This window comes from Manis pentadactyla, chromosome 8, assembly GCF_030020395.1.
Source record: "Manis pentadactyla isolate mManPen7 chromosome 8, mManPen7.hap1, whole genome shotgun sequence".
Classification (NCBI taxonomy): domain Eukaryota; kingdom Metazoa; phylum Chordata; class Mammalia; order Pholidota; family Manidae; genus Manis; species Manis pentadactyla.
Genome location: NC_080026.1, coordinates 99677675 through 99691294, shown reverse-complemented (window position 1 = coordinate 99691294; position 13620 = coordinate 99677675).

Sequence of the window (13620 nt, the reverse complement as noted above, 5' to 3'; positions counted from 1 at the left end):
GTATTTCTCTTTCTCCACTTGGCTTGTTTCACTGAGCATAATACCCTCCAGCTCCATCCATGTTGCTGCAAATGGTAGGATTTGCCCTTTTCTTATGGCTGAGTAGTATTCCATTATGTATATGTACCACATCTTCTTTATCCATTCATCTATCGATGGACATTTAGGTTGCTTCCAATACTTGGCTATTGTAAATAGTGCTGTGATAAACATAGGGGTGCATTGGTCTTTCTCATACTTGATTGCTGCATTCTTAGGGTAAATTCCTAGGAGTGCAATTCCTGGGTCAAATGGTAGGTCTGTTTTGAGCATTTTGATGTACCTCCATACTGCTTTCCACAATGGTTGAACTAACTTACATTCCCACCAGCAGTGTAGGAGGGTTCCCCTTTCTCCACAGCCTCGCCAACATTTGTTGTTGTTTGTCTTTTGGATGGCAGCCATCCTTACTGGTGTGAGGTGATACCTCATTGTAGTTTTAATTTGCATTTCTCTGATAATTAGCGATGTGGAGCACCTTTTCATGTGTCTGTTGGCCATCTGTATTTCTGTTTTGGAGAACTGTCTGTTCAGTTCCTCTGCCCATTTTTTAATTGGGTTATTTGTTTTTTGTTTGTTGAGGCGTGTGAGCTCTTTATATATTCTGGACATCAAGGCTTTATTGGATCTGTCATTTTCAACTATATTCTCCCATACTGTAGGGTTTCTTTTTGTTCTATTGATGGTGTCTTTTGCTGTACAGAAGCTTTTCAGCTTAATATAGTCCCACTTACTCATTTTTGCTGTTGTTTTCCTTGCCCGGGGAGATATGTTCAAGAAGAGGTCACTCATGTTTATGTCTAAGAGGTTTTTGCCTATGTCTTCTTCCAAGAGTTTAATGGTTTCATGACTTACATTCAGGTCTTTGATCCATTTTGAGTTTACTTTTGTATATGGGGTTAGACAATGGTCCAGTTTCATTCTCCTACATGTAGCTGTCCAGTTTTGCCAGCACCATCTGTTGAAGAGACTGTCATTTCGCCATTGTATGTCCATGGCTCCTTTATCAAATATTAATTGACCATATATGTCTGGGTTAATGTCTGGATTCTCTAGTCTGTTCCATTGGTCTGTGGCTCTGTTCTTGTGCCAGTACCAAATTGTCTTGATTACTATGGCTTTATAGTAGAGCTTGAAGTTGGGGAGTGAGATTCCCCCCTACTTTATTCCTCTTCCTCAGGATTGCTTTGGCTATTCGGGGTTTTTGGTGTTTCCATATGAATTTTTGAATTATTTGTTCCAGTTCATTGAAGAATGTTGCTGGTAGTTTCATAGGGATTGCATCAAATCTGTATATTGCTTTGGGCAGGATGGCCATCTTGACGATATTAATTCTTCCTAGCCAGGAGCATGGGATGAGTTTCCATCTGTTAGTGTCTCCTTTAATTTCTCTTAAGAGTGACTTGTAGTTTTCAGAGTATAAGTCTTTCACTTCTTTGGTTAGGTTTATTCCTAGGTATTTTTTTTTTGATGCAATTGTGAATGGAGTTTTTTTCCTGATTTCTCTTTCTGTTGGTTCATTGTTAGTGTATAGGAAAGCCACAGATTTCTGTGTGTTGATTTTGTATCCTGCAGCTTTGCTGTATTCCGATATCAGTTCTAGTAGTTTTGGGGTGGAGTCTTTAGGATTTTTTATGTACAGTATCATGTCATCTGCAAATAGTGACAGTTTAACTTCTTCTTTACCAATCTGGATTCCTTGTATTTTTTTTTTTGTCTGATTGCCATGGCTAGCACCTCCAGTACTATGTTAAATAACAGTGGGGAGAGTGGGCATCCCTGTCTAGTTCCCGATCTCGGAGCAAATGCTTTCAGCTTCTCGCTGTTCAATATAATGTTGGCTGTGGGTTTATCATAGATGGCCTTTATTATGTTGAGGTACTTGCCCTCTATTCCCATTTTGCTGAGAGTTTTTATCATGAATGGATGTTGAACTTTGTCAAATGCTTTTCCAACATCTATGGAGATGATCATGTGGTTTTTGTCTTTCTTTTTGTTGATGTGGTGGATGATGTTGATGGACTTTCGAATGTTGTACCATCCTTGCATCCCTGGGATGAATCCCACTTGGTCATGGTGTATGATCCTTTTGATGTATTTTTGAATTCGGTTTGCTAATATTTTGTTGAGTATTTTTGCATCTACATTCATCAGGGATATTGGTCTGTAGTTTTCTTTTTTGGTGGGGTCTTTGCCTGGTTTTGGTATTAGGGTGATGGTAGCTTCATAGAATGAGTTTGGGAGTATCCCTTCCTCCTCTATTTTGGAAAACTTTAAGGAGAATGGGTATTATGTCTTCCCTGTATGTCTGATAAAATTCCGAGGTAGATTCATCTGGCCCGGGGGTTTTGTTCTTTGGTAGTTTTTTCATTACCGCTTCAATTTTGTTGCTGGTAATTGGTCTGTTTAGATTTTCTGTTTCTTTCTGGGTCAGTCTTGGAAGGTTGTATTTTTCTAGGAAGTTGTCCATTTCTCCTAGGTTTCCCAGCTTGTTAGCATATAGGTTTTCATAGTATTCTCTAATAATTCTTTGTATTTCTGCAGGGTCCGTCGTGATTTTTCCTTTCTCGTTTCTGATACTGTTGATTTGTGTTGACTTTCTTTTCCTCTTAATAAGTCTGGCTAGAGGCTTATCTATTTTGTTTATTTTCTGGAAGAGCCAGCTCTTGGTTTCATTGATTTTTGCTATTGTTTTATTCTTCTCAATTTTATTTATTTCTTCTCTGATCTTTATTATGTCCCTCCTTCTGCTGACCTTAGGCCTCATTTGTTCTTCTTTTTCCAATTTCGATAATTGTGACATTAGATCATTCATTTGGGATTGTTCTTCCTTTTTTAAATATGCTTGGATTGCTATATACTTTCCTCTTAAGAGTGCTTTTGCTGTGTCCCACAGAAGTTGGGGCTTAGTGTTGTTGTTGTCATTTGTTTCCATATATTGCTTAATCTCTATTTTAATTTGGTCTTTGTTCCATTGACTATTTAGGAGCATGTTGTTATGCCTCCATGTGTTTGTGAGCCTTTTTGCTTTCTTTGTACAATTTATTTTTAGTTTTATACCTTTGTGGTCTGAAAAGTTGTTTGGTAGGATTTCAATCTTTTGGAATTTACTGAGGCTCTTTTTGTGGCCTAGTACGTGCTCTATTCTGGAGAATGTTCCATTTGCACTTGAGAAGAATGTGTATCCTGTTGCTTTTGGGTGTAGAGTTCTATAGATGTCTATTAGGTCCATCTGTTCTAGTGTGTTGTTCAGTGTCTCTGTGTCCTTATTTATTTTCTGTCTGGTGGATCTGTCCTTTGGGGTGAGTGGTGTGTTGAAGTCTCCTAAAATGAATGCATTGCAGTCTATTTCCTCCTTTAGTTCTGTTAGCATTTGTTTCACATATGCTGTTGCTCTTGTGTTGGGTGCATATATATTTATAACGGTTTTATCCTCTTGTTGAACTGAGCCCTTTATCATTATGTAATGTCCTTCTTTATCTCTTGTTACTTTCTTTGTTTTGAAGTCTATTTTGTCTGATACTAGTACTGGAACTCCTGCTTTTTTCTCCCTATTGTTTGCATGAAATATCTTTTTCCATCCTTTGACTTTTAGTCTGTGCATGTCTTTGGGTTTGAGGTGAGTCTCTTGTAAGCAGCATATAGATGGGTCTTGTATTTTTATCCATTCAGTGACTCTATGTCTTTTGATTGTTGCATTCAGTCCATTTACATTTAGGGTGATTATCAATAGACATGTACTTATTGCCATTGCAGGCTTTAGATTTGTGGTTACCAAAGGTTCCAGGTTACTTTCCTTACTATCTAAGAGTCTAACTTAACTCACTTAGTATGCTGTTACAAACACAATCTAAAGATTCTTTTCTATTTCTCCTCCTTTTTCTTCGTCCTTCATTCTTTATATATTAGGTGTCAGATTCTAAACTTTTTCTCTATCCCTTGATTAGCTTTGGGGATACTCAATTTAATTTTGCATTTGCCTCGCAATCAGCTGCTCCACCCTCCCTACCATGATTTTACTACCTGTGGTGACAGCTATCTAACCCTAGGAACACTTCCATCTATAGCAGTCCCTCCAAAATATACTGCAGAGATGGTTTGTGGGAGGTAAACTCTCTCAGCTTTTGCTTATCTGGAAATTGTTTTATCCCTCCTTCAAATTTAAATGATAATTTTTCCGGATAAAGTAATCTTGGTTCGAGGCCCTTCTGCTTCATGGCATTAAATACATCATGCCACTCCCTTCTGGCCTGTAAGGTTTCTGCTGAGAAGTCTGATGTTAGCCTGATGGGCTTTCCTTTGTATGTGATCTTATTTCTGCCTCTGGCTGCTTTTAACAGTCTGTCCTTATCCTTGACCTTTCCCATTTTAATTACTATGTGTCTTGCTGTTGTCTTCCTTGGGTCCCTTGTGTTGGGGGATCTGTGGATCTCCATGGCCTGAGAGACTATCTCCTTCCCCAGATTGGGGAAGTTTTCAGCAACTACCTCCTGAAAGGCACTTTCTATCCCTTTTTCTCTCTCTTCTTCTGGTATCCCTATAATGTGAATATTGTTCCACTTGGATTGGTCACACGGTTCTCTCAATATTCTTTCATTCTTAGAGATCCTTTTTTCTCTCTTTGCCTCAACTTCTTTGTATTCCTCTTCTCTAGTTTCTATTTCATTTATTATCTCCTCCACCGTATCCAACCTGCTTTTAATACCCTCCATCGTGTTCTTTAATGATTGGATCTCTGACCTGAATTCATTCCTGAGTTCTTGGATGTCTTTCCATACCTCCATTAGGATGTTGATTGTTTTTATTTTGATCTCCCTTTCAGGAAGTGTCACAAGATCCATATCATTTAAATATTTCTCGGGAGTTGTGTTAACAATTTTACTCTGGACAAGGTTCCTTTGGCGTTTCATGTTTGCATATGGCGCCCTCTAGTGTCCAGAAGCTCTATTCTGGAGCTGCTGAGCCCCTGAAGCAATGTCTGGGGTCGCAAGGGAGCGGTACTGGGGGTAGGAAAGAGCTGTTCCCAGCCTCCTGGCTCCTGTGCCTGTCTCCACTGCCTGAGCCAGTGGGCCGGGCACACAGGTATAAGTTTTTGTCCCAGAGCAGCTCAATATGGATCCCTGCTTTCCACAAGCAGCCGGAATCCCAGTCTCCCCAGGAACTCTGCCTGTATTAACTTTCCAACCCGGTCGTCATGCGAGTCTCATGAAAGCACCATGATATGTAGGTTTGTGCTCCCAGCGCAGATCTCCCGAGCTAGGTATTCAGCAGTCCCAAGCCTTCCACTCCCTCCCTGCTTCGTTTGTCTTCCTCCCGCAGGTGAGCTGGGGTGGGGGAGGGGCTAGGGTCCCCTGGAGCCTCAGCTCTGGTATGTTACCCCTTTTCTGAGGTCTGCTCTTTTCTCCAGGTGTGTGCACTCTCACACATCCTCTTTCCTGTTGTTCTCTCAGGATTAGTTGCGCCAATTAAAATTTCTAATTGTATCCAGTTTTAGGAGGAAGCTTCTGTCTCTCCTCTCATGCCACCATCTTTAATCCTTCTGTATCGAATAGTTTTTTAATCAGTATATAGAAATACAATTGATTTAGTGACTTGGTATTTTATAATTTTTGTAAATTTTCCTCTTAGTAGTTTCATTTTATATTTCTTAGGATTTTCTACATGCATAGACATTCTCGTGTCATCTGCAAATAATGAGTTTTACTTCTTTCTTTCTAACCTGTATGCTTGTTTTTTTTTTTAATTCTTATTTTGTTTTGTCATATGGCACTCTAATACAATATTGAATAGAAACTATAATAGATATCTTTGCCTTTATTTTCCTTTAATCTTAGGTGGAAATGGTTCAGTCTTTCATCATTAAGTGTAATGTTCTTGTGTTTTTTTTGAAAGTTTAACTGAAAGCTTTTGTTGTAATAAAAAATGATGTAACAGGCTTATAATGAATTCAGCAAATCATTCTGCTGATATTTTAGAACTAATGTCAGATTTTGCCAGATTTTGCCATGATTTGAAAAATTCAACTATGAAAGTTTCACAGTAAAGTAAACTTCACCCCTAACAAAACCTCTTATGTTACATGGTCATAATTCATAATTTATACAAAATATTGTGTTATAAACCTCTGATGTAAAAATTGAACTGGCAATATTAAGTGCAGACAGGCTTTCCATATCATTATTTCCAAGGCTTGAATTTCTTTACGTTATAACAAAATTCAATACAGATGGCTTAATGAAGGCCATTAAAAGAAAATATCCTTTTACACCACGACAGATTTCTCGTTTTTGTCATTTTTCTCCTCCTTTATCTTGATCTTCTATGACTTCTTTTTCTTGTTTCTTTAGGGGGGTCAGAGAGTGGACTGTTTTTTCCAATTCCACCTCGGTGCCTGCATGCTTCTCATGAATTTTGTGTCTTGTGCTTTTCCCCCTCCTTGCTGTCCTGACTTCCTGCTGAGCTGGCGTTGCTGCTGTGCCTTTGGGCTTGCCTTCCAGAAGGGCTGACCTCTGCTTGGGCTACACGAGACTGCTTCTGCTTCTGTGCCTGCTAGTGTCTGGCTGACTGTTGCTGTGTCCAGGCTCTTGCTTCCACCATCACTTTATTGTTCAGTTCTTCAGACATCTTTCTGAATTACCTCTTTTACAGATATGTTGCTTTTGTTCTCATTTTCACAATAGTCTGGTTCAAGAGCAGCTTCATCAGTGTCTCTTGTTAAGTTGGAGGAAAGTTGAGAGGAATGGTGTGACTGGCGTTTAGGATGGATAAGCGTTCTTGTCAACTTACCCATTAATTTGTTTTTTTTCAATCTGTGTGGTGGGTTAAGAATATAAAGTAATTTATTGCCATTTGGCTCTTTGCTATTCCTTCCAATATGTGCCTTTCATGACCCTTACAAGGGTTTTTTATCTACAGACGTTTCTTGGGCATTCAGCATCATAAGCAGCTTTGTGATCCTGAGATACAACTTTTTGGTCTCCTGTAGTCCTAGAATTAACTTAAAAAAATTCCTGTTCCTTTTGTAGGCAATTCTCTCTTCTCCCTCAGTTTAGTTTTATTTTTGAGATGCAGGTACAAAAGCTGTAGGTTTTCTGGAGATACCTTTAGTAGATCGAGAAAGTCCTCTACTGTTCCGGTATTTTGCGGAGAGTTTCTTTTAATTGTGAACAGTTTAATTTTGTTAAGTCTTTTTTTAATGTCTCTTGTGATGAACATTACTTTCCTCTTTTTGTTCTGTTAATGTCATGAATTACACTGATTTTTCAAGTGGTAAGCCAACTCTGCATTCCTGGGAGAGACCCCAGTAAGTCACATGGATTACCCTTTTTAATATGGCTGGATTCCGTTTATTAATGTGTTGTTAGGGACTTATGTTCATGAGAGATACTAGTCTATAGTTTTCTGCAAATTTGTTTTTCTTACCAGGACAATGCTGGAATCATAAAATGATGTGAGAAGTGTTCCCTTTACCTCTTTTTTGAAAGTATTAGTGTTAGATTGGTGTTATTTCCTCCTTAAATGTTTGACAGACCTGACCAGTGAAGCCATCTGGACTGGTACTTTCTTCGTGAAAGATTTTTTTTTTTTTCAAATTGTGATATAACTATCTTTCATAGATACAGTGTCATTTAGATGATCTCTCTTCTTATGTCAGTTTTTATAATTTGCCTCTCTTATATAGGTAATTTCATTATGTGGATAAATTTATTGGCATAAATTTGCTTCGATTATTCCTTTCTATCATAGCATTCGTAGGACCTGTAGCTGTGTCTTCTCTTTAACACCTGGTATTGGTAATTTATGTTTTTTCTTGATAAGTCTAGAGGTTTATCAAATTTGTTACATTTTTAAAGGACACAGCTTTTAGGTTAATTGGTTTATCTCTATTACTTGTTCATTTTCTATTTCATTCTTATTCTTGCCTTCATTTTCCTCTTCTGTTTATTTTGGGTTTAACTTCTTTGTTCTTTCTACTTTCTTAATATGGAAGCTTAGATGAGTGTTTTTAGTCCTTCTTTCTTCCTTCTAAGCACTGCTTCATCTGTTCTACAAATGTCCATTTTTTTTTCCTTTTGCAGTCCCGATTGCTCCTAGGAGGCCCTGGGGATGCAGGAACCTTCAGCTGTGGCTGCCACCATTGTGCCTCCTCATCAAATTTTAATAAGGGTTTAGTGACCATGAAGTTTGGGATTATTTAAAACCAATTAAGTATGTATTTTAACAGTAACTTATTACTGAACTTATCAGTTGTGTTCTTCTGCCTAATAAGACCTGGAGCAGTTGACTGAATATTCTGGGGGAGAAAGGTCTGTGCTCCAGGTTTGGACTCTCTCTTGCTTCAGAAGAACTGTTGCTGCAAAGGGTCTCTGTGTCAGCCTTCTTTTCTACTGTTCTTCATGTGAGCATAAACTCTAGCTCCCTTGGCGAGCAGGAAATGAAACTACCTCTTCAGACTCAGCAGCCTTGACAGAGAAACTGGCTTTTGGATTTGGGTCCAGCCCAGCATGGATTCAGAAGTGGAAATGTATTGAAATAAGGATAAAGGGCATTTAAAATGATATCAGAAATCCTATTTGGTGAAATCAGAGTAAATTGTTTTCTATTTCATTTCCTCCAAGTCCCATTTTAAAACAGGTGGCTTTTTAAAGGCAGATGTTGTCCTTGCAGTGGACGCTGGGTACACATTGGCCTCCTGGGCTTTCTTAGCAGGGATGCTGACCTCACCTGTGATCTAGGGTGTTTCCCCAAGTCAAGTCAGCATGATTTGATCCTGGATATGGAGAGGAGATGGGTAATCACAGAGTATACAGATATCAGAAGCTTTATTCTTGCCCTGTCTCTCCATATTTTCAATTAATAAGCCTTTTTGGAAAATATTTGGGCTTCCAATACAATTAAGATGCAGAAAATTGCAAGAGACCATTACTTTCACTATAACAATGTGAGGAAGCTGGATGAGCTACAAAACCATTTTGCTAAAACCCATCAGGGAACTGAGAATGCAAAGAATTTAAAATGAAGTGAATTAAATTCCAGGCCATAAAGAGCCTTTTCTAGGAGAGTGAGAAGCTGCTTTCATCATAGGGGTATTGTGGATAGAAGAGCAAACCCACCAGAGATGGGGGATTTTTGAAGATGCAATGAGAAACTAGATGAAATTTGCATGAGCTGATATAATGGAGAATTAAAAATCTTAACACTAACATTTAAAAGAAATATTTTTATTAAAGAAACTTTGATTTCCCAAATTATATAAGTTATATCTGTTCATTGTATTGAATTTTGAAAACTAAAACAGAAAAATAAAAATGAGGAAATATATGCCTTGGGAATTCCACCAGCTAGAGGTAAGTATTTGTTAATGTTATGGTGCATTTCACCATGTATTTTTTCTCCTGTGTGTTTAAGTATAAGAATTCTAATGCATATGCATTTTTATATCCTGCTTTTATTTCTTAAAATCATATTACCAGTATTTTCACCAATAATTAAATATTTTCTGAAAAAAAATGCTTTTATTGACTTTGTCACATCCCAACATAAATGTATCAAAATTTTTTAGCCATTTTCCTCCTGTTGGATTTTTTTTTTTTGGTATCATTGATCTACAATTACATGAGGAACATTATGTTTATTAGACTCCCCCCTTCACCAAGTCCCCCCCATATACCCCATTAGTCACTGTCCATCAGCGTAGTAAGACACTATAGAATCACTACTTGTCTTCTCTGTGTTGCACAGCCCTCCCCGTGCCCCCCCCACATTATACATGTTAATCGTAAGGCCCCCTTTCTTCTCCCCGCCCTTATCCCTCCCTTCCCACCCATCCTCCCCAGTCCCTTTCCCTTTGGTACCTGTTAGTCCATTCTTGGGTTCTGTGCTTCTGCTGCTGTTTTGTTCCTTCAGTTTTTCCTTTGTTCTTATACTCCACAGATGAGTGAAATCATCTGGTACTTGTCTTTCTCCGCCTGGCTTATTTCACTCCTGTTGGATTTTTATAGGAATTATGATTTTTCCTCATTATTATAGTATGATTGGCAGCTCTGCATATAAATATTTGTTTGGACTTCTGAATATTTCTCTACGATTTATTCTCTAAAATGGAGTTACTAGGACAAAGACTATGATTAGAAATGTTATTCTGATAACAGGAACTCCCAGCAGGCCAACCTACCTCTTTATCCTCCCCCCATTCCATGCTGTTGTCAGTGTGAACTCACTGTGAGTTATGAGTTTAATAAGTTATGAGTTATTGCAAATAAAGTGTATCAGTCTTATTTCTTCACCACTTCAGAAGAGTTTTCTACAAAATAGGAACAGACAGTTCTCCACTTTAAAGCAATGGTCCTCAGCCCTAGTTACACATTAGCGACCCCTGGGTCCCACCTCCAGAACAGTTTAATACAAATACCCCCTGGGTTTTCATATTAAACAAAGACATCTGTATATCTGTACTGTTAATTTCTTAGCTAATTAATCCCAATGTGTAGTCAGGCTTAAGAACCATCACTTTAAAGTAAAAGTTTGGTGTGTGTTTGGTAGCCAAATTTTAAGTATTGACTTCTTAAGTATCTTTGACCTTTCCTTTCTTAGGATTTGGATTTGCTTCTGATGATGGTTTTATTTCAGAACTAGGGTTTATGATTATAATACCGGATGCTCAGTTGAATTTGTATTTCAGATAAACAACCAATTATTTTTTAGAGAAAGTACCTCCCAAATGTTGCAAGGGACATGCTTATCCTAAAAATTACTGGGTTTTAAAATCTGAAATTAAAATTTAACTGGATATCCTTTATTTTTATTTGCTAAATATGGCTGTGCTAATCATGGTTATACTTCAGGATCCATCTGATTTTCCATGGCATGCTCCTGCTCTTGCAGATTGGTTGGGACCTCCAACTTCTGAAGGGGTTTGTGTTTACAATAGATTTTAGCCTCTAATTTTCTCTGCCTGGGACATAAAACGACATCATCCTTCTGAATTAAGTTCACAAAGAAACTTTCATGACACTCCATAAGGCCCCTGGGCCTGTCCTAAAGTCAGTCATGGGAAGGGGTTTCTAATGGCCGTACAGTATGTATTCGCCTCTTCATAGTTAGAGAAAGAAGCTCCTATCACCTCTACATGTCAGTGAACAGAACTGCATACTCCGGAGTAGGCTTCTGTTCAGACAGTAGTCACTTAAGCCCCTGTTAGCTATGTATGGGTAGGAATTGACACCCATTATCCTGGGAAAAAGTTACAACAGGCATTTTGGGTTTTTTTTAAGTATGTGTACATGTTTAGAAAATGCTGCTTCTCCCTTTAGTAGTCAGTCTCAGAGTGGGTGAGCCAGTTTGCACAGGTTGCCCAGGGAGGGCATCCTGTGTGTAAAGGCAGTTAAAGCACAAATTCAGTCTCTCCTGAAACTTGAAGTTAGGAGGACCTGGTGAGGTCAGTTTGCATGGTTTCATCCCCAGCATCTGGTAGGAAAGAACCCCCAAAAGATCCAGAAGGGACCCACTAGGAAGGAGAGTCTGGGTTGGTGGTCCAGAACCAACAAGGGGCTGGAAGCCCCACTGATCGCAGAGCTTCCCGCTCCCACTGTGAGTTGAGGAACAATACTAAGCATGTGGGGGAGAACTACAGAAGTGAAGCCTCTGAGTCCCAGTGCAGGACCCCATTGTAGCTTGAACAGGAATCTGAACCACTAAGAACATGCCATCAGTAGAGCACCTTAACGGAACTTGTAGGACTGGCTTTCAATAGCGACACCTTGTGGCAGCGTCGGGCAATGGCAGCAGATAGCTGAACTTGTTCTTTATCCCCATGATGCAGGGAAGCAGGACTAAGGAGTAAGGTACTGGGACAATGCAAGGGAGGAGGGGGCCTCAGGAGGCAGAGCCTCGGCTTTCTATATGTAAGGGAGGGTGTGCAGTTAGGCAGTTATGGGTGGTGGCTCTACTGAGTTCACATCCTTGCTCTGCCACAGTCTTTGAGAAGTTGGCAATTTACTGCATCTTTCTGCCTCAGTTTATCTGTAGAATAACAATAATAATAGTACCTGTCTCCTAAGGTGGTTGTGATTAAATGAATCACTGCATGTTAGAATAGTGCCTGATACATAGTCAGTGCTCAGTGAAGTGTGGAGGCCAATGTTGTCGTTGTAATTGTCAGGAAAGATTAAAAATAGATGAGACAACATCGAAAATTACCGAGTATCATAATTCTTCCAAGTGGTAAAGATACCTCAAGACAAATGCTGGGCATAGAAGCCACAGGGCATAAATCTGCAAAGAAGTAAAAAGCTAACCTTTTCAAACAATATTGCTTCTCTCTCACTTACCAACTTTACATTTCCCTGTATGGCCCCAGAAGACGGCTGGTCAGCCAGAGATGGGTAAGATTCCTCAAGGGAGGAACAACCTAAGACAGGCACAGTCGCAGGGGGGCCATCAGGTGAGAAATTGGGGATCAACAGAGGTGAGGCTTAGAACCTCACCCCCCCTGTTTTGAGAGAAATCTTCTGCATCCGTGGATGTTTTGTTGCCCTTGTCTAGCTTGGATTAATACTTAGTCTATAGGCACACACCTGATCATCTACATTTGCCCTCTTACAGCACTAAATTATGTTTTCTACCTTTATCTTGCATCTACCTACCACTTCAGTATTTTATTTAAAAAAAAATAAGGGAGAAATGTGGGATTCACATAGAAATGAAGTATAAAAATCAAATGAATAATCATATCTGACTTGATTGTTTATAGTTCATGATGCGTGATCAAAACCGAAAGTCTCTGTGATATGACTGCCCTTGCACTGTTCACCATGTAAGAACTTATTCACTATGTAAGAACTTGTTCACCATGTAAGAACTTGTTCATTATGCTTCAGAAGATTGGACACTGTTGAGTTAGGCTTGGGGTTGATTAACGATTGTGCATTGAGTCCCCTATACAGAATTTTATTGTTGTTAACAACCATTTGATCAATAAATATGAGAGATGCCCTCTCAAAAAAAAATAGATGAGACAATATTGGCATCCAGGTTAGCTGATGCTCAGAGGTCAGACGGAAGCATGGTGATTCTCACTTTGCAAAGATGAGACTGAATTTCAGAGGAAGCAAGTGACTCAAGAGCAGACAGATATGACCTGAACTCTGATCTTCTGGTCCAACTTGCATTTCCTGGAATCTTGAAATGACCTAACCTAAAAACCAGGTCTCCATGATTCTTCAGCCATAATCAGTCTGATCCAAAGTTACATTTACGGCAAATGAATCTGAAGCTGGGTGAACCCCACAGAAGAAAAAAGCCCTCTTTGTATTACCTCTGGTTGTTTTTCTCAAATTCGTTGTCTCTTTTCCATCTTCAGTGCCTCTGCCTCGGTTTAACCCTCATCACCTGCCTGGACTCCGCAGTTGTCTCCTAACTGGTTGCCCTCTTTGTGGTTCTTCTCCCCTCCAGACCATCTCCCATGCATCTAGAAGGATGATTTTTCTAAAATAAACTCCCACTCTGAGTCTTCAGTGTCTCCCCATCTCTTCGAGACTGTCCCGCCTGCTAGCTGTGTACAATTAGATCACGCTCTCCTGC